Source organism: Amblyomma americanum, chromosome 5 (assembly GCF_052857255.1).
Source record: "Amblyomma americanum isolate KBUSLIRL-KWMA chromosome 5, ASM5285725v1, whole genome shotgun sequence".
NCBI lineage: Eukaryota > Metazoa > Arthropoda > Arachnida > Ixodida > Ixodidae > Amblyomma > Amblyomma americanum.
In genome coordinates this window covers 32,293,827-32,315,966 of record NC_135501.1, presented here as the reverse complement: position 1 = coordinate 32,315,966, position 22,140 = coordinate 32,293,827, and the positions used below count along the sequence as shown (strand labels likewise).

The following is a 22,140-nucleotide window of genomic DNA, read 5'->3' as shown; positions in this document are numbered from 1 at the left end:
TTTGGTTAACTGGGTTATGCATGAGCGGCCAGACGTGAAACCATGTTGGGAGTCGGTGAGGAATTTATTGCTTTCGAGGTGTTTCGTCATTGAACTGTAAATGATGTGCTCCATTAATTTGCAACAAGTACAAGTAAGGAAGATAGGCCTGTAGTTAGCGACACTATTCTTTGAACCACCTTTGTGGATGGGAACTACATTAGCCATTTTCCACTCGTCAGGAAGAGAGTTTGTTTTAAGCGATTTGTTGAACAAAATCACTAAATAAAGAGCAATCACAGCAGACCAGTCAGGCCGGACATACGAAGGAAGACCGTCGGGCCCACCTGCAGAACCAGCTTTATTACCTTGAAGTTATTTTGCTACACCATTGTGCGTAATAACCAGGTCAGTAGTAACATTAACCACAGTCCATTACAATTTAAATTTTCACTGACCGCAGTGAATTCAGGTAAGAAAGATTTAAGCTGAGTGCAGACGGAAGTATAATCACCTTTTTCATCGAAATAAACCTTTCTGATTCCCGCACGTGCTACTTGAGAAATAACAGGCATAAGCTGTGGAACAACGCAGTCATGATCACTTATTCCCGGAACTACCATAACGTCACTAATCATAGACGGTCTCTTAGTAAAAATTAAGTCGAGAATACAAGCACCGCTAATTCTTTGTCTTGTTGGTTCTATAACAAACTGGTACAGGTCATTAGCTAAAATAAACTCAGAAAAGCCTACTAATAAGGCATCCGAGTATGTCATATGGCATTTATTATTATCCCACTGGACAGTGGGCATATTATAATCAACACTTAAAACAAAATTTTGGTTGAGCGGAGGTAAAAAATTGATAGGTATTTAAAAACGTCAGGATTAGTATATGCAGGACAACTGTAGAACGAGCCAACAGCCAAGTGACGACCACTAACTGCACATTGCACCAAACTGATTCGCCGCACTCCAGAGGCCAAGACAAAGCAGCAGATCGCAGGCAAGCACCGACAAGCAGGAACGCACCCGCTCCCTGAGTATTCCTGTCACGACGATATATATCGAAGCAAGTTGGGAAAACTTCAGTGTCCAGAACAGAATCACGAAGCCAAGATTCTGTGCAAATGACAATATGTGGCCTAACGGCAGAGACTAGAGCTGCAAAGTCATCTACTTTATTTTTAATGCTTCGGCAGTGTACAACAAGAACGGCCGAGGGCTGCAGTAGAGATGCAGGACCGTCATGGCGGCCACTGGGAGAAATGCTCCGGCTAGTCATGTATCTTGTTTCCAGCTATCTGTTATTTAGTCTCGATAACTTTGTCATAAAAAAAAACATTTCCCATCTGCTATCAGATTGAACCACCGTAGCTTAATAGGTTTTTCCAAGGCACGGGCATATTGCAAAAGCTTCGAGCGCACATGTCTCACTGTAAAAGTGAAGTCCTCGCGAATAGCAAAAATGTTGCCTTTAGCCTTGAGGAGCGTGAGGTTACTCGCTCCCTATCTTTGTAGGTAGAAAATTTAACCACAATTGGACGGTTCTTATCACTTTTGTAGTGTCCCAACCGACGTGCGAACTCAATGCTGTTCAAGCAAACAAGCTCACCAAGGCTTGACTCGAAAAAAGCCCGTGCTTTTTCTTCCGATTCAACCCAGCTCTCATTCAGCGAATCAGGTAATCAAAAAAGTACCAGATAATTCCTGCCTAATTGATTAGCGGCATCATTTAAAGACGACCTCTCGGGTGAGATAATGAACTGTACTAGATTCGAAAAGATGATTGGGGTCATTATGACTCAATTTACCGCATTGTGCAGAACATAACCAACTCCTGTATATAGCTTTTATAATTACGAGAAAGTATATGACTTAGTCCTTACCTCAACAGTCCTGCAGAGATTGCACAGTCAGGGTGTAGAAAATACTGGAAGATATCTATAATTCCAGTGCAGCTAGCTGCAGACCACCATATTATTTCATAAAGTCAGCAACCAATTCATAATAAGCAAAGCCGTCAGGCAGAAATACACTACCTCAATCTCTCGCCAATGCTATTCACCGTCTGTTTACAGGAGGTATTCAGAGGCCTGTATTGGGAACAGATGGGGATAACGGTTAATGGAGAACACCTTATTAGTCTGCGATTCGTTCTTGACATTGTCTTTCTTAGTCACTTAAGAGATGAACTGCAAAGCATGTTGCTCTAGTCAGACAGGCAGAGCAGGGCGGTTGGGCTAAAAGTTATAATGCAGAAAACCAAAGCAATTTTCAACAGTCGCGAAAGGAAACAGCAACTTACATCTAGTAGCGAAGTGCTGGAAGTGGTAAGAAAATACGTCTACTTAGGTCATGTAGTCACCGCTGATCCGGATCACGGGGGTGAAATAACTAGGCGAATGTGAACGGGGAGGTTTGCATTTGGCAGGCTCTCTAATATATGAATGTTCACATATATCCCTCAAGAAAATATTAGCTGTGATTTAACTACTGCTGAACCTGATTAGAGAGAGAAAGCTGTGGTGTATCGGGCAAGTAGACGCGGCTTGACGTCTGTTTAGTTGAGTGCGTTCCGCACACTGGATAGCAAGCGCGCCCACCTGGACACCCTGGCAGGTGGCAGTTAAATTAATGGTTGATCGTGAGAGGTTGGTCACCCAATGAACGCTGCAACATATTGCGGCAGTGCCGCGTGTCTGCCACAACGCTGTCAGCGTTAATGCATGCAGCCCGCATCTCTCTCACCACCGCCAAGTACCTCAATGCGCGACTGAGACGTTCACTGACCCAGGGAGCCCGTTATGCGCTCTTCCATTCCTCAAAACCATTGGATCCTATAACGTTGTCAACGCAAACGCCAATGCTCGCCGCGGTGGGTCAGTGGGTAAGGTGTTTGTCTACTGAGCCAGAGTACCCGGGTTTGAACCCGACCGCGGCAGCCGCATTTAGATGGAGGAGAAACGCAAAAGGCGCCCGTATGCTGTGCGATGCCAGTGCGCGTTAAAGATTCCCATGTGGTCGAAATTATTGCCTAGACCTCTACTACGGCACTTCTTTCTGTTTCTTGATTCTTTCACTCCCACCTTCCTCCCTTCCCTTACGGCACGGTTCTGGTGTCCGCCGAGATATGTGAGACAATTACTGCGCCATTTTCTTTCCTCAATAACCAATTTCCATTTTTCAGTTTTTTAAACGCCAATGAGCTTAATGAAAGCCGATGGCCCATGGAAACCCAGGCGAGCGCTCGGTTTCTGCGGCGGCGGCTGTATGACGCCATAGCTGTCACGACGTTTCTCCTCGGTTAAAGGTCACAGTCGCGCAGGGCGAAGAAGCTACGGAGGGGACTAGTAAATCTTTCGCTTTGAAAGTACACGACAGCAGCATCTTACCGGGACTCACCTATGAGGCAGAACCATGGAGGCTAACATGATGTGTTCAACCTAAATTGTGTACAACACAGGAAGCTATCGAAAGGAAAATGATAGGTGTAACGTTAAGAGACAGGAACAGGGCAGAGTGGGTGAGGGCACAAACGATTGTTAATGACATCCCAGTCGAAATCAATAGGAAGAAATGGGCTTGGGCAGGGCGTGTACTGGGAAGGCAAGACAACCGCTGGTCCTTGAGGGTAACAGACTGGACTCCAAGAAAAAGCAAGCGTAACAGGGGGCGGCAGAAGGTTAGGTGGACGGATGAGATTAAGAAGTTTGCAGGCATAGGATGGGCGCAGATGGCAAATGACAGGGTTAAAGAGACATGGAAAAATAATTTGCCTTGCAGTGGGCGTAGTGACGCTAATGATGACGATTAAAGTTAGTAAACGAATTAACTACAGTAGAAGAACAAGTCCATGTTTAAATATGGGCGCTATAAAGTTCAAAATATGGGTCGGCAGACGATTGAGGTGACGTCGTGTGGAAGCCCATTCTAGTCAGAGGTAGAGGGTGGAAAGAATGATCTGGCAAATTTAAATGCTTGTGCAGAGAGCCGGGCAACTTGTGTGTTTTTGAGGGCTCGTGCAGGGTGGATGGTGAGATGAGTCGTAAAGAAGCTTATGCCCTACAATGCTTTAAACGGTGTTATGCAGCCGTTGTATGTTAGCATGGATAAATTTCTCACCTCCAATAGACGTTGTGGGGATAGTTGGTTCATACTCAGACTTCTTTTATGCGCACAGAAAGACGACACAAAAAGACAAGGTAGACAGGACGGAGCGCAAACTTTCAACTGTTTTATTCCAGAAAAAGTACATGACATTTATACCAAAAAGAATGGATAGTTATCAGGGCCACGTGCCGGCCAGAACCCGGGAAAAGCACACAGAAGGCACCGGTGACTCACCTCATATGTAATTTATCTAAAAAAGCAAAATCTTTATTATATATTGTCACAGATGGTGCACTGTCACATGAACTACCGCTTTTCTTTCTTCTTTCACTCCCTCTCTCATCCCTTCCCTTACGGCGCGGTTCAAGTGTCCAACGATATATGAGACAGATACTGCGCCATTTCCTTTCCCCAAAAAACAATTATTATTATTATTATATGGTAGGCTTCAGCCAATTCTCGCGCAAGCGTGTCACTACTCCTGCACAAGATGCTGGTGCCTTGGAGCGTTGCATCACACAGTTTTTTTGCTTTCTGTTTTATGTCGTTATCTTTTCCACACTCACTGATGTGCGCCGGCAGGTGCGAACCGGTACCGTTCTTCAAAGACAAACTGTGTTCCCTTAGCCGCTCATTAACACATCCGCCCGACTGCCCAATGTACACCTTACCACACTTCAGCGGAATTCTGTACACTACCCCTTTTTCACACTTCACAAACTTATTAACATGTTTGATTTTGCAATCTGAGTTGCGGCTACCATCTTGCGAAACTAGACGACACAGTGAACAAAGTTTCCTTGGGGCCGAGAAAACCACGGGTACCTTAAACTTGTTAGCCCCGCGCTTGAGGTTATGAGCCACATTATGCTGATAGGGGATGACCACAGGTTTCACTTTCTTTTTTGCAACTGCAACCATTGTCTGGTTCCTACTCCTTTCTTGTTTAATCTTCTTGAGAAGAGCTTCAGCAACTGAACTCACTACTATCTGGGGAAAGCTTGCCTGTTTTAGCTTCGCGACCTGATCGTGAAAGCTTTCCTGCGCCATGTGACAACAGGACTTTCTTAGAGATGACTCGAGGCACATCAAAGCGATATCACGTTTAACAGTTTTCGATTGCTTGAAATCAAAAGGCAACAATTTCTTCTGTGCACGCGGTTGGTACTTCCAGCAAAAGCCTGCGTCCTTAAGGGTTATTTTCAAGTCTAAAAATTGTAAACAGCTGTCATTGGCGAGTTCACAAGTAAAATTCAATCCTTTGGATAGTCGTCTAAAATTAGTAAGAATGTCCTCCACGACTTGTGGATAGGTCAAAGGTGATTGTTTCTTCGAAACAATAAAAAAGTCGTCTACATATCTAAAAATCTTTAGCGTGCTACCGTTTTCAAGCGCCTCGGCCAATGATCTGTCCACACCGGCGAGAAAAATGTTGCAAAGCACCGGGGCCACGCACGATCCGATACAGATCCCATTTCTTTGTACATAATTATTCCCTTTAAAATAAACAGTGGTGGAACTGAGGTAAAACTCCGGGAGTACAAGGAAGTTGTCAGCCGACATACCAGCGCTGTTTTAAAAAGACACCGCTCCGTTCATTTCTATGCACAGCCTGACAGCAGCCAACATTTCGCTCTGTGGAATAGAATAAAACAGGTCAACAACATCTACAGAAAACATGTGTCCTGCAGAGTTTGTTTCATGCAAAAATTCAACAACCTCAAGACTATTCTTAATGACAAACGGGTCGTCTACTACAAGTCTGTTAAGTTCCTTTAGCAGGAACCGGCTTAGTAGGTTCTGCCAGGCACCCCTTTCGCTGACAATGCACCAAAACGGAACACTTTCTTTGTTTCCACTTGTGTGGGTCAATGAGGAAGCACCAAAACGGAACACTTTCTTTGTGGTTTTTTGCAGTGAAAAAAACCTGCAAGCTCTTACATTTGGTGTTCTGAATACTACTGGCTAACTTCTGTAGACCAAGGTTTTCGCATAACGCAATGGCTCGGCTTTTTACCTTTGCTGGTTTTTGTTCTGTTTTTTGAAAATTCTTGCGGATAGCCTCCGAGCCTTTCTTGTGCTTTTCCCGGGTTCTGGCCGGCACGTGGCCCTGGTAACTATCCATTCTTTTTGGTATAAATGTCATGTACTTTTTCTGGAATAAAACAGTTGAAAGTTTGCGCTCCGTGCTGTCTACCTTGTCTTTTTGTGTCGTCTTTCTGTGCGCGCAAAAGAAGTCTGAGTATGAGCCAACTAGCCCCACAACGTATATTACTGGATTACCTTTCTTCTACAGTGGGCCCTTTTGTGAGTGTTTCGCCACATCCTTTCCAAGATTCCAGCCTTGTTGCTCACATTTATTTGACTACGTGCCGTGCGAGGTTGCTCGGATTCTGCATAAGGAAGGGATTGGTGCCTCGTGACATCTCGCTTTTGTTTGGCCGTGTTAAACCGTCCCTCGGCCATGTGAAGAGAGTGTGCCGGGTCTTGAGGTCTGAGCTATGGAGACAGGTTCGCCTGTTCAAGGATTGGCTTCGCTTGCTGTGCTTTTCCCGAGACACCGAGCATATCGCCGCCAGGAAGCTTCAATCTATGATGAAGCTGGCCGCCCAGTCGACAGAGTTTTTGTGGGCGCAATCTCTCGCAGTGATAACCAAAGGTAGAAAAAAAGAGAAAGAAAGTAAAGAAGACAGTTCTGCTCTCCAGGTTCTTGACGACATCCACATTCCGGAGGACGTCGTTATCGTCCTCAGGAAAGGTCCAAAGCACGGCTTTGAGCCGGAAGTTAAAGGTCATGAGCTCTTGGCACTGACGAGAAGAATTTCCAACAAGGCCGACCCGGAGGATAAGGAAAGGTGTCTTCTGGAGGGAGTCGACTCTCTCACCAGGACCGTGCCTTCTAGGGGGCCCCGTATCAAGACGCCAACAAGAAAAATTGTGCGCTTCTTTAAGGACAACGACCTGCAACTCGTTCAGGAGGATAAGGAAGGGGGCTTTGTCGCTCCGTCCTGTCTACCTTGTCTTTTTGTGTCGTCTTTCTGTACGAATAAAAGAAGTCTTTCTCAACTGACTCGTTCGTGGTCTGGTTCTCCAAGGCTTCTGTTCTGTGAGTCCAAGGCTTCTGTTAGCGGACTAAAGGACGTCACTGACATGCGTGTTCGAGGTTCGATCGTTGCAGAAAGTTGTGCCCACGCGGTGACGTGTCCCACCAGCGCCGTGATGCTCACTGCTCTAGCCAAGATATGACAGTGAAGATCACATGGCTCATACGCCCCGCTTCGCGCGCCCCTATATTTTAAGTATTGATGTGGCTACACTAATGTGCAGCTACAAATCTCTAATTGAATCAAGTGCGTATTTACAATAGGTAAAATTTAACTTTTGTAGGTTATGTTACCAGGTGATTAGTCAGCATGATTCGCCTTTGGTGAATCATGTTCCCGTCCCAGTCAGCTCTCTTGGTAGAGCTACTGCTCCGATGAAGCTGTTGTCCCGGGTTCAAACCCCGGATCCGGACGAATTTTTCTTTAACTACGAAGTTTCTGAGAAAGCTGTATAGCTTTCCTTTGTAGCCGTTTGGTTGCGCTTCAGTGGAAGCTAATGAGTAATTACTCTCTTATTATGATTTACCTTTAGTGTTTCCCCTGCCAACAGTAGTAGTACTACACCGCAAAATGCATATTTTTTACCTAAAATGCCTAAGTTAATAAAAAGAACACAAAACGGAAACTTAGCAGAAAATCATAACCCAAACCAACGGTGGACAAGCAATTCCCAACGTGCCAGAACATCGTTCTATGCTACAAAGTTAATCACAGAGGCTTCTGTCATAGGTGTTCACGTTCAATGAAGGAAATGATGGTTTGGAGATCAGTTTTTAAAGACTGCCTGCCTTAGGTAGGGCGATATTAAAAGACTAAGTGTAAAGGATATGCTGCTCCATTTTGGGAAGTATAATGGTACGTCATCAGAGTCAAACTGATATCGGGAGGTAGACCTTACATTAATGGCACATTCACACTGTTGCATTTGGTGCCAATTGCGAAAATATTTCGCCGCCGCCGACATGCGCTGACGCATGAAGCCCAACCAGGTGTTTATGCAAGACTTTGACGGGTGAAAAGCATAACGGAAAGCAACGTCTTTAATCTGGTTATCGGCACCAGCTGGAGCTCTCTATCACAGTGCAGTGACGTCAAGTGCGAGACAAGTATTTGCATGCGGTGAGCAACAGGTTTTTTTTTTGCTACGCATATCGGAAGGGGCTCACGCTTTCCGCCTGGTTTCGCTTCAACACTTGACCTGTGGCGTATGATTTCGCGCGCTCTCGCCGCCGTATGCCCTAGAGTAAACGTATCACAGACAGTTTTACTTTAACAGCTCCTTCTGAAATAATTTTTGTTTGGTAAATAATAATTGCAATTAACCTGATAAACGTGGATCATTAATAAGTGCATTGATGCTTTGCTGACTTAGCATGTTTATATGTACTTTCCAAACATGTGCTAGAAATAAAAAAAAATCACCGCACAAAGCCTTCCTTACATTCATCTCGCCTGAACAGGAATAAAAACACTAATTTCAGTAAATCATTTGTCTTAATATTGCAAAAACTCCAATTATAATGGTAGCTGTGATATCTTACTATTTAAAATATATCCAGCGTTTTAGCTGGGAGCCACCAAAAATGCATTTTGAACCCGTACTGCTGGTTTGATGCTCGATGATTGGTTACTGAATTGTTTAGAGGTAGAGAGTTTGGGAGATTTGATTTGACGTATAGCCTGTGTGTGGGTCTCCTCAATTTTATTAGCAGAGTTTACCGCCGGTGCCTACCAACGCCAAGAACTCCGCTTCGATGGGCTTCAAGAGCGGCTACTGGAAACCTGACGCCGATCGAAGACATCGAGAGAAGCCCCATTCATCACGTCGAATGGCCTCTTCGAGTCCAAAGTGATGTCATTTGGACTCTCTACCGCCTCAGCGACGTTCCAAGTGGTAATGAATACAGTACTGGCAAGTCTGAAGTGCCAAATTTGTTTAATTTAATTGGATTACGTCATTGCGTTCGGCTCGAATTTTTGATGACCGCCTAAAAACAGTGCAGGAAGCAACCTAGTCATCCGCGCTCACTTTGATTGCAGAGAAGTACCACATCTCTTATTAGGAGGTGATGTTTCAGGGCCAAATTGTAAGCAATGAAGAAGTAAGCCCAGACCCACAGAAAACAGCCGCTATCGCACTGTTTCCTCCGTCGGCCAATAAGAAAGCCACGCGTAGATTACTTGCGTTGAGCCCATAATAACCGACTTGTCAAGAACTTTTCGCGCATCTCCGAACCTCTGACCCCAGTGACAAAGGGAGGCGTGCCATTTAAATGGGAAGCGCCGCAAGCGGAAGCCTTCACTGTTGTTTGCACTCGTCCCCCCCCCCCCCCCCAAGACTGGTCATCCTCAGACACTCTAATGAATACGGCGTAACTGAAATTTGTACCGACGCAAGCAGCATGTTCCAAGGAGGCGTGCTGATAGAGAAAAGTGAAGAATTAGAGAAAATATTCGCGTACGATAGCCTCTTATTGTCCACGGCCGAGGCTATTTGACGACCGAGGAATGCCCCGCCATCCCCTGGGCTACGTCGAAATGCCTACCGTTCCTGTACGGACGACCATTCAATGTGGTAAGCGATCACCACGCTCTGTGCTGTCCTGTGAGTTTGATGGACCCCTCCGATCGCTTCCCTCGACGGAGAGCTGACGCCTCCAAAACTTCGACATCACCGTCATCTACAAATCTAGTCGGAAGCACACCGATGCAGACTGCCTATCTCCAGCCCGTGTTAAAAAGCCGCCGGAAGAAAACGTTGAGGACGCCGTTTTGGGACCGATAAGCACCAGCGACTTCGCGCAACACCAAAGCTCTGACCCCAACCTACAGTGTCTCGACTAGTACCCGGAAAGCAAGGCTTCGTCATCAGCAGTGTTTAAGGTATGTTTAGTTAGTTTGGAATAGACTAGACTGGTGTCAGACAACGCGACACAACGTTGAAGAAGACGACGACAAGTAGAAGCTGCAGCGACGACTCAGAGGAGCACACAGAACTTCCGGCTCAGCGTTTCAGCAAGAGAACCCTGGAACTGCATTCCGCATCACATTTGGTGCACGTTGCTCCTGATCGTTGTCGTCATGCTGGAACTCTGGAGCCGCACGCTACCCTCACAAGCCTCGATGCAAAACAGTGCCAGCCAGACATCGCCGCCCGCCCCTCCCATTATTCTTTGCCCTGGTGCGCAAAGGCAGAGCGACAAGGCTATCTTAAGACGACTGGTTGGCGTTGTGCTAGCGCGTCAGCACTTGCAACAGGTGGGACGATTCCGTCAAGTAGAGTAACAGGCTCTTTCACCACACGGGCATTGTCAATCGTTGTTTTCGCAACAATGAAGCTTAAATTCCAACGTGGGCCTCTTCCTTCAGAACAAGATTTACGGACGTCTTCAGCCACCCCGCAAGGCGGAAGCTCCGCGCAGAACAACGTATCCGTGCCCCAGCTCAACAAAATGACGAATCTTCCTTAAGTTATATCGAGGACATTCTTGAGTTGTTCAAGCGCGTCAACCCGTTCATGCCAGAGACGGACAAGGTCAGTAACAACCTCAAGGGACCGCCTATGATGCTTTTCAAAAGTCTTGGCAAAGAGTCCCACCTCCGTCGCCGATGTAATCCGGCTTTGCCAAAGCTATGATGAATTACGGAAGCAACGTGCTTCTATCCGCCGGTCTGACGACCCTTGAGAGGAATTTGCTGGTTTAGCCCTTGGCGCTCCACCTTCTTGCCAGTCACAGTTCTTGCAGCAGGCCAAAGCCTTCATCAACAAAAAAGTCGCTCGCCAACATTCTCTTATGGCTCATGTTCGGGACCCCGTTTTCTCTTGTCCCAACCCTGTGCCGCCTCTCGTCCCAACTATCCTCCAAATCATGCAAGACAAGGTCGCTGAAGTCCTACCGCCGGGTCCTCAGCTTCTTCCCGTTACTGCTCCACTCACCTATGCTGAACCCTTGACTCAGTAGCATCGACCGTTCGCTCCGGTCACGTATACCACCAGCCCTTCTTTTTTTTTTGCTGCGCCACCGCCCGTGCGTCCCCAGTCTTCGTCGTTCCATTGGTATCGCCGACACTCTACAAACCAGTGGCCCAGCGCCGATAATCACCCATCTGCTACGCTTGTAGGCTTTCAGGTCTCGTCGCACGCCTCTGCCGTCACCGTGCGCCTCGTCCCGACGCTGGCGCGCCCTCCTACCGATGCGACACCGAGTGTCCCTTGCCTAGCGTCACTTTTGGCCCGTCTGTCACACCTCCCTCGTCACTCGCCTTCGCCTCGATACCGGTGTATATCTCCTATGCTCCATCGCACCACCTCTCTCTGCGAGGAAATCTAACATCCGTAGTTTCGGAGGCAACAAATGCGTATTTTGTGGACTACTCAAGTCCTCCATCTACTCCTCGCTAATGGAATTGTGTCTGCTGAAGTGGTGCACGTTTGCGCACTCGTCGGCACGGGCGCTGGCGGGTCCGTTATTGGTGACGCTCTTCGCCGTAAAATTCGCAAGGTAACGTTGCCGATTCCTGACTTTTCCCTCCGAACGGCCAGCTCGCAGCGGGTGCAGCCTTTGGCTGCGTGCACAGTTCGTGTTTGCATCATCGATGTTTCATGCTCGATCGAGCTTGTTGTGTTGTGCCAGTGTTCTCACGACGTCATCTTCGGCTGCGACTTTCGACCCACAGTGCCGTGATTAATTGTGCTTGTGCCGAAATTGCGCTCTCCCCCTTTTTTGTCGCTGCCTTATGCACCGTTTCTATCCCTGCCTCTAATCTCTGCGTGGCTGAAGAGACTGACATTTCTCCCTTCCTTCTGCCCTTCTTCCTCTCACTTGTGACTCTGCCTTTGACTGACATGTCCTATCTACTCCCGCCGCGGCCTCTACACGACGTTTTGTTCTCCCTTTCGCCGCTCTCGCGATTTACGACGGAATCTGCGCAGTATACACTTCCAACCGATTTTCATGTTCGCCCTCTGCTCTCAACGGTGAATGCCTGGGCTGTGTCGAAGCCTTCGACAAAACAGTCGCCTGCGTCGTCTCCGATAACCATGCCGCTCCTGAGGTTGAAGCCATTACCTATTGTGCTGCTGCCATTACTTCCTTCCCCCTCGACGTATGGGATCGCGTCATCGCTACCGATCTTTCCGACTGCCCTGCGCGTCCAATGAGTATCCGTTCTTCGACATTTATCGCGTCTTTTGACTTTTACCAGCCGTCTTTGGGCGGCCCGTCGGCCGTCGCTCACGGAATTGACGCCGACACGCACGCCTTCTTGCGCCAGCGGCCGCACCATGTCTTGGCCATTGAGCACCACGTCATGAGAACGTCGATGACATGCTTCGTCGCGGCATCATACAGCCCTCACACAGCGCTTCTGTCTCCCCAGACGTCCTGGTGAGGAAAAAAATACACTGAAATACTTTCCTTTTTTCCTAACTGCACTATTTTCCGCCGCAATAGAACAAATAGACGGGGAGGAGGTGTGCTAATAGCAACCCACGACTCGCTTCATTGTTCTGAAATTCAAATTTCATCCCCTCTAGAAATATTGTAATTCATTGCCACGCTTCATTTCCTCCAGTAATCATCAGCGTTTGCTATCGTACACCTGATTTAATCGATTCTTTTGTTGCTAATTTCCACGAAGCACTTCGCCTGACAACCGCGGCTCACCAACATACTCGCATTGTTCTTTTCGGCGCTTTTAACTTTCTTGCAATGACCTGGTCCGACCTTTCCTCCACAACATGTAAAGATAACATCCAAAGTGATTTTGTCAACACGTGTCTAACCTTTGGTCTGTCCCAACTCGTATCCAACCCGACAAGACAAAGCAATCATTCATTCAACATACTCGACCTCGTGTTAACTTCTCACCCTGACAACGTCTCGCCACTACTTCATTTACCAGGACTCAGCCATCATTCCGTATTTCAATCCGCGTACTCCTGTCAGTTGTGACGCACAACTGACAGGCATGGATGACCAATCCTCGTTGGAGGATTGCGTTACCGCTGGAGAGCACACCCTCCCGCTGCTCCGCACTCGGATTTTCTGAGCCATGGAATGCTTGATTTCTGTCACATTCCCAAGTAATATGGTATAGGGTGGGTGTTGCACCGCACAATGGGCAGATGTCCCTGTATTTGTTCGGGAACATTTTGCTAAGGATGTGTAAATTGGGGAAGGTTCCGGTTTGCAGCTTCCTCCAGTAAACTGTTTCTTGTTGATTTAATTTGTTGTGCGGAGGAGGATACTTTAGTCTCGTCCCTCTGTAATAATTTAGAATGTCAAGGAGAACCAGCAATTTACAGCGCTCGCTTTTTTTTTGCTGCTCCAGTTTGTTCATTATAAGTTGCGCATATACCCTATACCCTTGCATATGTGAGAACGAATACGCACAAAATAATCAAAAGGACACGATGCTGGTTTAATCTGTATGTTCTATGTAACAGATGACGAGGTAAAATACGCGAAATGCACGCATTGCCAATTGGCCATGTAGTAACGCATGCTGAGCACGTTGAACGTAACAAGGGGATTCTTTATTTTTCTTAGTAAGAAGAATTTTATCGAGTTAGTTTCACAACAAGAAATAGAAGGTGAGAAAGTAAACGCGGTTCAGAAGCACGCGAAAGTGCCGATAACGCGAATTGTTGCTCCCATGCGCCGGAGCAGAGAATCGTACAGAGATTCCACAAACTCGCGGTCTTTTTTAATGCGGTCCCATTCCGCTGCAACAGTCAGCCACAATTCTTCTTTGCTTGTTGGATCCAAGTTCATGTGTTCCCAGTTGGATTTAAGAACTCGCCACACAATTTCTATAAAGTTGAAGTCCGCGCCATTTGGCACCAATTGCAGCTGTCGAACTCATCGCTCTTCTAGCAAGTCTTGAACGACTAATAGCTTTCTGGACGGGGCTATGGTCTTGCTGAAGCCAGTAAAAGCCATCCTTAAAGAGCCCGTCCAGGGAGAACGGGACGAGGTAGCTGTCAAGGACATGGCAGTAGGACGCCGCGTTAAACTTCGCTGGAAGCCGCAGAAGTGGACCCAGTTCATCTCTGCAGACGGCTCCTAAAACATTTACAGCCGCGCGACCACTGCTGAGCACATTGTGCAAGTACCCTGGCTGATACTTACGTGCAAAAAAAAAACGTTATCCTTATGAATGTGAACAAGCGCCGTCCTAAAACGCGTTTTGCTGACGTGATTCCTAGTTTCCAGAAAAAGTTAAAGGCCTCTGGAACAATTTCCGAAACGCCCACTCGAGCATTGCACGCAGAATTATTAACCCACGCCGAAAATATGGCACTAGTAATTGCAAAACGTGATACATTATGATAATGTAGTTAAATCTTACCTGCAGTTGTACGGGCGCCATACTCGGTGCTCTTGATCCTATCTTGAGGTTATAGTCGACTCATCAGTAAAGATGACCTCACTCCTATCGCCTACCGACCATTATTCATGGGCTCGCGCCAAGTCCAGTTGAGCACACTTCTGCTGAGCTTTTAAGTAGGGTTTCTGAGCGGCCACGCATCCGCTCAGTCCTGCTTCATGAAAGCGTCGGCGGATTGTAGCCTCGCTGATGTTTAGAGATAGGGCCTCTCGAATTTCTCGCGTACTCTGAAATGGATCAGCCACCACCGCTGCCACGATGAGTTCGTAGACTTCTGTCGATGTGGATCGTGGTGTACCTGAACGAGGGGCGTCTTCAATGGCCTCTTCGAGGGGCGTCTTCACGACTAAGCAGTCGTGGCAGTGCTCGCTGCCAGGTATGCCCGAGGCCGCAAGTGCCGGCTGCTGAGTATTATCATACGGCGCAAATCGCTCTTCAAAACATCGCATGTACCGCGAAGGAAATTAGTGGTGTCGTACTTGGAAAGCAACAAGCATCCGTTCGAGCCGCCAAGAGCGATGACCGCTCCAGATAAGGGTAGGCTGATAGAACGCGCTGCTTGCTGGCGACCTAGCTATTCAGCTACAAGAGCCGGCGTTAGAAAGCGCTGCGACAGTTTGCCACGCTCAGGCGCCTTCCATTTACTTTTGCCTGCACCTGTACGTTTACACTTCTCAAACTGAGACCAGGTCCTTCCATTTATCACGTATGTCTATAAAATGGCTATGCTGACTACGACAAGCTTCTCTCCTTTTTTCTTCCTTCATGGCTGCGAACCCACGTCTAATGTGGACACCCTTCTCGGCTATGGGGAATCTGCGTTGCCAAGGTGGCACTGAAATTTTTCCAATCGGTGACTCAAAACTGCTTTTGTGAGCCGCTTGGGCCGCTGCAAACGCGAGAACACATTCTGCGCGATTAGATACCCGCGTTTGGCTGGCAGCATTCATTGCATTCATTGCGTAGCCCAGATAGCTGACGCCTTCGACAGAGCGCGGAGACTCACGAAAATAAGCGGCTGAAGGTCGCGCGGAGAAGTACTCTGAGTACTATCCAAAACCGCTTGCTCTTGTCGCTAGGCAGTGTGTTATGGCGCTGCAATCGGCACCGCAAACTTCAGCGCAAGTTCCCCACGGCCCTGACACCTATGAAACCACACCGCTTTCCGTAGTCCGTATGTACGCCGAAGAGTGCCCGCTTGCCAGCTCGCTCACCGCTCAGCACCAGTGGCACCAAAAACACAGCCGGGAATCCACAGGCACTGCTCCACCATAATGCCACGAATCTTCGTAGTGTTTCCGTGTTTATTCTTGAAAGCTGCCACCACACCATTTTATCGCTTTGTTTGTGGATGCAAGACGCGACCAGATTTATCTCGATTGATCGCACCCAGGCGGAGGCGATTCCACCTTGTTCCAAATGTCCCAGTAAATTTGCAAGCTTTATCCCGAAAGTTCCCTATCAGCTTTAAACTGAGCCTGGCCGAGAGCGGCAGGCGCTCTCTTCGACGACCACCGAGCACGCTTGCTGCTTTCGCCACCGCCGAGTCATTCGGTCCATTCTGGGCGCAAGTCAGCCCCAATAAACAGTTTTCGTTTAGAACAAATTTTGGCTGTCTTTATCACTGCTTCTACTGCTGTCACCACTACGTGATATATGGTTGAGGTACCTTCAATACGTCGTCGATTACCGCGACTTAAACAATATAACGAAGAAGAACGTCTACCCCCTCCCCGCATCGACGACACACTGGACCGGCTCTGCAACGCCAGGTATTTCTAACCGATGCACTTTCAGGCGGCTACTGCCAAATTGAGGCCGATGAGAGATCGCGAGAAGACCAAGTTCATCACTCTGGATGGCCTGTTCGAGTTCAAGGTGACGTAATCTGGTGTCTGTTCCGCCCCAGCGACGTTCAGGTGAGTGATGGATACGGTGCTGGCGGACCTCATGTGGAAAATTTGCGTGCTATATTTAAATGGCGTCGTTTTTTTTCTCCTCGAACTTTGAAGAGCATCTAAAAAGTCTTCGAACAGTACTAGAGGCATTGAAGTCATCCGGCATAAACTTGAAAGAAGAGAAGTGCCACTTTGCCTAACGAGAGCTGCTGTTGCTAAGTCACACTGTTAGCAAAGAACGAGTACGCCCAGACCCGCAGAAAGAGCTGCTCTCGTAATGTCTCCAACCCCGGCCGATAAGAAAGTTGCGTGCAGAATTCTCGGACTGTGCGCGTGTTAACGACTATTTGTCAAGAATTGTTCGCGCATCGCCGAGCCTGTGACACAACTGACAAAAGCAGACGTGCCATTTCGGGCATTCGTGAAAGTTCAATCATGTGCATTGTCTATAATGTCACCAAGCGACAGAAAAAAAAATCGTTCGTGGCATTTCTAGTTCTGCACTTTGTAACTCCGTTTTGCATAAATTTACAGGCTGTTTCTGAGTGAGTTCCAAATAAAGTCTTCAGTCCCCTCAAAACATTCCCCGTGTCCCCTTCTGTTGAGTTGAACACGTTAATGTAATACTGTGTTTTTGCAGCACGAAGGCGTTTCGTGACAAAAATTTCTGTGCGTTTAGAATATTTAGAGGGCTTCTGGACTCTTACTGCGTAAAAGTATTTTGGGTCTCGTGCTTTCATAACCTTTAACGATTTTCTGCTTATCCACGCTTTTCGACTTCTGTTCAATGGTCTAAATGTCGTGATGGGAAACCAAGCGTGGTATATGTTCGAAAACTTTCACGTAAATGTGTCGCATCCTATATCTGGGTCACTAGTAGTTAACACATCGTTCCAACAGAATGCGGTTAGGCGATTGCTAAATGCGCAGAGCGTTGCAGGATTTATAATTTGATATGAAGATTTGGAATGCATTCATTTTACTCTCTTAATGAGCTCATTCAAAGATATAAATATTCGCAAGCAGTCGCTAACTCTATGATTTAAAGTACCAGCTCTAACTAAGGATGGATCAAAGTTCGTTACAAACAGATTTAAAAGTGTTGTAGATTGTGCAGTGATTCGTGTCACTGACGTTATAATGTTTTGACTCGGACGGCTGTTTAACAACGCTTCTAGCTCTAACATTACGCTACTATCAACTAGCATATTTGTATTAAAATTACCACCAAGATTAAATGATAATTTCTCGCATTCACAAATTCTAAAAACGAACCGGGGAAAAAAATACAACTGGACATTGGTTGAAGGAGGGCGTTAACATAGACAGAATTCTGTAGTGCCATATCTATTCGCAAGCGTTTCATAAAAAGGCGTTAAGCATCAAAATTCAGGCAGCAGTTTAGAATCAATTGAATTTAAGGCGAGCATTGCTACACCTGTACCCCTTTTGTCCCCACGGTTCATGTAATGCGATTTGTATGTCAGAAAAATATGCACATCCTCTTCTGAGGCGAACCAAGTTTTAGAAACCGTTAAAGAGTCAAATCGTATTTGCGCTTCAGTAAGGAGAAAATTGCGTTCGCCTCGCTTATTCCTACCTGATCGAAGGTTACAGTAAATAAAATGAGACATCGCGGACTATTAGCATTGAGGACGTTATTAAGGTTTGACAAGTGTAGTTGAGAGGATGAATAAAGAACCATTATTTTAATAGCCAGACTAATACCAGACTAAATCATATCACGGCCTGTCAAAGTCTATGAGAATATATGACAAGGTCTATGACAGACTATAACAATGACACCATCAGCTTCTCTGTTCCTTACAAAAATCTTGCCGTTAGAGTGCCATGAAAGCTTATAATTATTGCTGATTTCCAATTTCCTGTGCGGCGCATCTGTTCTGATGAGTCATGTCTTCGGTGATTGACACACCTTATACCGTTTCCGAGTTTTTTTTCGCTTTCAGCTGCAAGTCACGAATTGATTGCTGAGGAAATCAGATAATAATTCCATGGGTTTTGCTTTGCTTCGGGGGAAGTCTGTGAATAGCGCCGACATCATTCTTTGTCAACTCTGGAAGAAGAACGGTCTTATCTAAATCATTCAGTTTGCACACCAGGGCCTCTCTTTACGATACTGGGATACCATGAACCTCTAGAATGAGTTTTCTGCTGCTCCATTCTATGTCATTTACTATCGATTTTAGTTGTTCAGTGTCACCAGCAGTGCAGCCAGCCTAAAGCTTGCTTCCACATTTGTTCAAGTTATCAATCTCCAGTTCCTTCTGAACTTGTCTATTGAGAATTTAATCATACATTGCTGCTATTACCTCAATTGAGGACTTAATATCTTGAGCAGGCAGCTCCTCAAGACCATCGAGTCTCTTAGTTAGCTGTAGCCTTCGATAGACGGCAGGCCATGCATCGCGATGCCTTGCGACCGTTGTCGCCTTTCGCTTTAAACGCTGTATCCGACCAGCCAGAACAACCACCGATATGATAAAAACACTCACAATCGCAGCACTTCCGGACGCATCCGCCGTCTGGCAGCGGCTCACTGTAGGTTTCATATGCTGCTGGGACACGTAAAAGTAAATATGGGAAGCTAACACATGCATTCACAAAAATTCAAAGCACGCTGCACAGCAAGAACCATTCACGGGGGCAACGGCGGTAGCAAAACCATCAAGGCGATTTGGCACATGCTCACAAAAAGACGAAAACAAAACGATCCGCTGATAATTATGAAAAATGAAAACTACATCTCAATCTAATAGCCTACTGGGTGTTCATTATCGGTGTTTCGTTACTTTTTTCAAATTTTGCTTTACTGTTCCTTTAATTGACTATAGTGCTTGCAATTCAGAAGGAGACATGAATTCATACTCATGATTGCCAGCGGGTGTACAACACAAAACATTTCAAAAGCGACAAAGGTCATTTGTTTGTTTTCTCCTATGTGCAGAGTACTTTTCCAGTAAAAGGGCTCTAGTGTCATTTCAACCCAAGAGAAATGTTATGCATTCATGACTGCAAATAAGCCTTGTGAATTTCATAGAAAAATGAGAAGCATAAACGTGTATATGTGTAATAAATACTCGCCCTTTTCTCGAATGGTCCAGCTTCACAGTCTTTTAAGTCGATTGACCGGGGAAAAGGCTCCGTCAAGGCTTTTGCATTTTGCCTCAGCCCCTCAAGTTCATCTCAAATGAATGACATGCCTTTGGCAACAGCTCTAAACAGGTGTGCACCTGCGCAGTCACGCCGATGGAACTCCGGTGTCAGTACAGACGACATAGTAGCGGTCTGCTAAGCGACGGCCCTATGTAGGTATCGAGTCGGAATAAATATAAAGGTGATCTCTTCGGGGCAAACGTACTGCGATAAAGCGCTTTGCCGCAGTGCATACTTGCAAGATTACCGAATAAGATTGATCTCATTTGTTTTCTTCGGTCTTGTATTTCGTTTCCACTTGTGTGGGTCAATGAGGAAGCGCCTGAAAAAATACTGATTTTGGTCGGCCGGCACGAGAGTGATCCGATTCAAATGGACGCGGTTTACCCTGCCACAGACAAAAACGCTTTTCTGTTAGCACTGCCATTGGCCCAAAGCAGGGTGACGAACACAGCCATGCAGCTCTGTGGCGTGAGATACAGCTCAATGCTCGCCGAGACAATCGATTTCAAATCTCCGTCTGGTGTCGGAAGCTACATTTTTACCCGAGTTAATCGCCACGCGCTAGCCTTCAAGCAGCCGATAAGTGTTCGCGCGACTACAGACAAGGTATTTTTCCCGAGATGAGCAGCAATTGCTCGCGAGTTCTAAATAAGCCCAGTGTAACAACAACCGCTATAAACATGGCCACTGAAACTGTTCGAAACAAGACCTACCTGCGAGAGAGATAACAAAGGCCGGATGGAAGCCCTTGACTTCTACGTCCTCCCTGCGCCTAAAGACCTGAAGTTTCTTCGCGACGTTGAAGTCGCCCTTGCTGGACGGCGCAAAACTCCTTAACCAGCCGCACAGGCAAATTAGTATTGAAATTATCTAGGTATTTCACGTTCGCGAACACTGCGACCACGATGTCGGAGCAACAGGTCACTGCTTAGCTACAGCTTCGTCGGCGGTCAGCTACTGACGTCTTCTCTCTCTCATGTTGAGGATGGCTTAGATTTTTGTTTCAGAACTGGCGGTCACGTGTCGAAGCCGGCAGTTGAATTAGCGAAAAGAAGACAAAGCATGGAACTATACCCGTACAGATCCAGGACGGGCCTCGATCACGTTGCGGTTGCCTTGCTGCAGTAGAGCCATCGTGACAGACACCGCTACCTTGCCACCAGTTGTGAACTGCTCTTCCCTTGCTAAACTGTTAAACATTACTTCGCTGTTTTGCATGTTAATTTTTATACCAACCGTTGGGCTATGCCTGTCTAACTCATTGATAATGTTTTGCAGTTCATCTCATCAGTGCCTTTCAAGGCAATGTGTCAAAAGAATCGCATAATATTTAGGTATTCTCTATTACCTTTTATCCCCAACTGTTCCCAATCAGGCATCGGAATACGTCCTGTAAAGAGACGGTGAATAGCATAGGCGAAATTATGTCTTTGTGCTCCTGTCACCACTTCGCGCACTTTTACGTGCACTCCCAGAAACCCTTATAGCGTGGGCAGCGGGGGCTAGCAGTCTCGGTCACAAAGGAGATGCCCTCGACTCAATGTGGCAAGCTCTGCTCGAGATCAGCTACCAAATGACAAGGGGAGTGGTCGTTTGGTGCCCACCTTTCGCCGGTCGCAAGCCAGAGAATGGATCGGAGCCAAGGGTTCACAAAACAAAACAAAGTTTATGCAGCAAAGAGACGATACAGAGGATCTCACAATCACTCGTCCGAGCACATACAAAGTGATTTTCAAATACAATGCAACTCGTGCAACGTAACACCTGAGAGAGATCACAATACCACAAAAGCTTCGCACCTAAAGTTTACTAACACAGAGCGAGACAAACAAACAAAACACAATTTGTTCACCGGACACTGCGACAGTCCGACGTCCTGAGGACCACGACGGGGCCGTCCCGCAGACTGGCGCACGTTGCGTCGCTGGTCCATGGCTGGTCGAGTAGTGTTCTCCCGGGAGTCGAGCAGGCGCGCTTCACTGAAGCTTAAACGGCGGCTCGGGCTGACAGACACCGGTTAAGGCCCTCATGTATAGGCGCGGTCCGCGTATGTTTGTTCTTCGCGCCACGGCAGGCGCGCACATACACGCAGTATCAACTGCACAAGCTCCTTCTACCCCGGCGCGACCCCATTGGTCGAGCGCAGAAACACTTCTCCAGAATATTCTTGGTTCTTCTCGCGATGCGAAGCCGCCGCCGCGAAAGCGAAGAGGAGAGAGTATCACTTTAGCGCGGTCAAGTATACGCCCTCTCCATCGACAATGAGTAGAAACTACTCGGACATTCTAGAGAAATCGACGGCGCGCGTGGCCATGTTTCTTTTGGCGCTGTGCCGGCGAGCTGAGTGGAAAGGGCAGCCGCACACGGAAGGTTGCCGCACTCAGGGCTGCCTTCTCCGCTGTTTTTTTTAATAGCGCGCGGGAGCGATTGCTTCCGCGCTGCGTGCTTTTGTTTTTTGTTTCTAATATGCGC

The 22,140-nt window shown here is 47.0% G+C and overlaps 1 long non-coding RNA gene across 1 annotated transcript in view; it reads right to left on the bottom strand.

Annotated features, from left to right (window-relative positions):
* LOC144134626 (uncharacterized) overlaps nt 1–14,808 on the bottom strand; it is a 97,005-nt gene extending 82,197 nt beyond the window's left edge. Inside the window, exon 1 of the long non-coding RNA XR_013315178.1 lies at nt 14,552–14,808. This is a non-coding gene — a long non-coding RNA (uncharacterized LOC144134626). The remainder of the gene's footprint in view (nt 1–14,551) is intronic.
* Nucleotides 14,809–22,140: the final 7,332 nt, after the last annotated feature.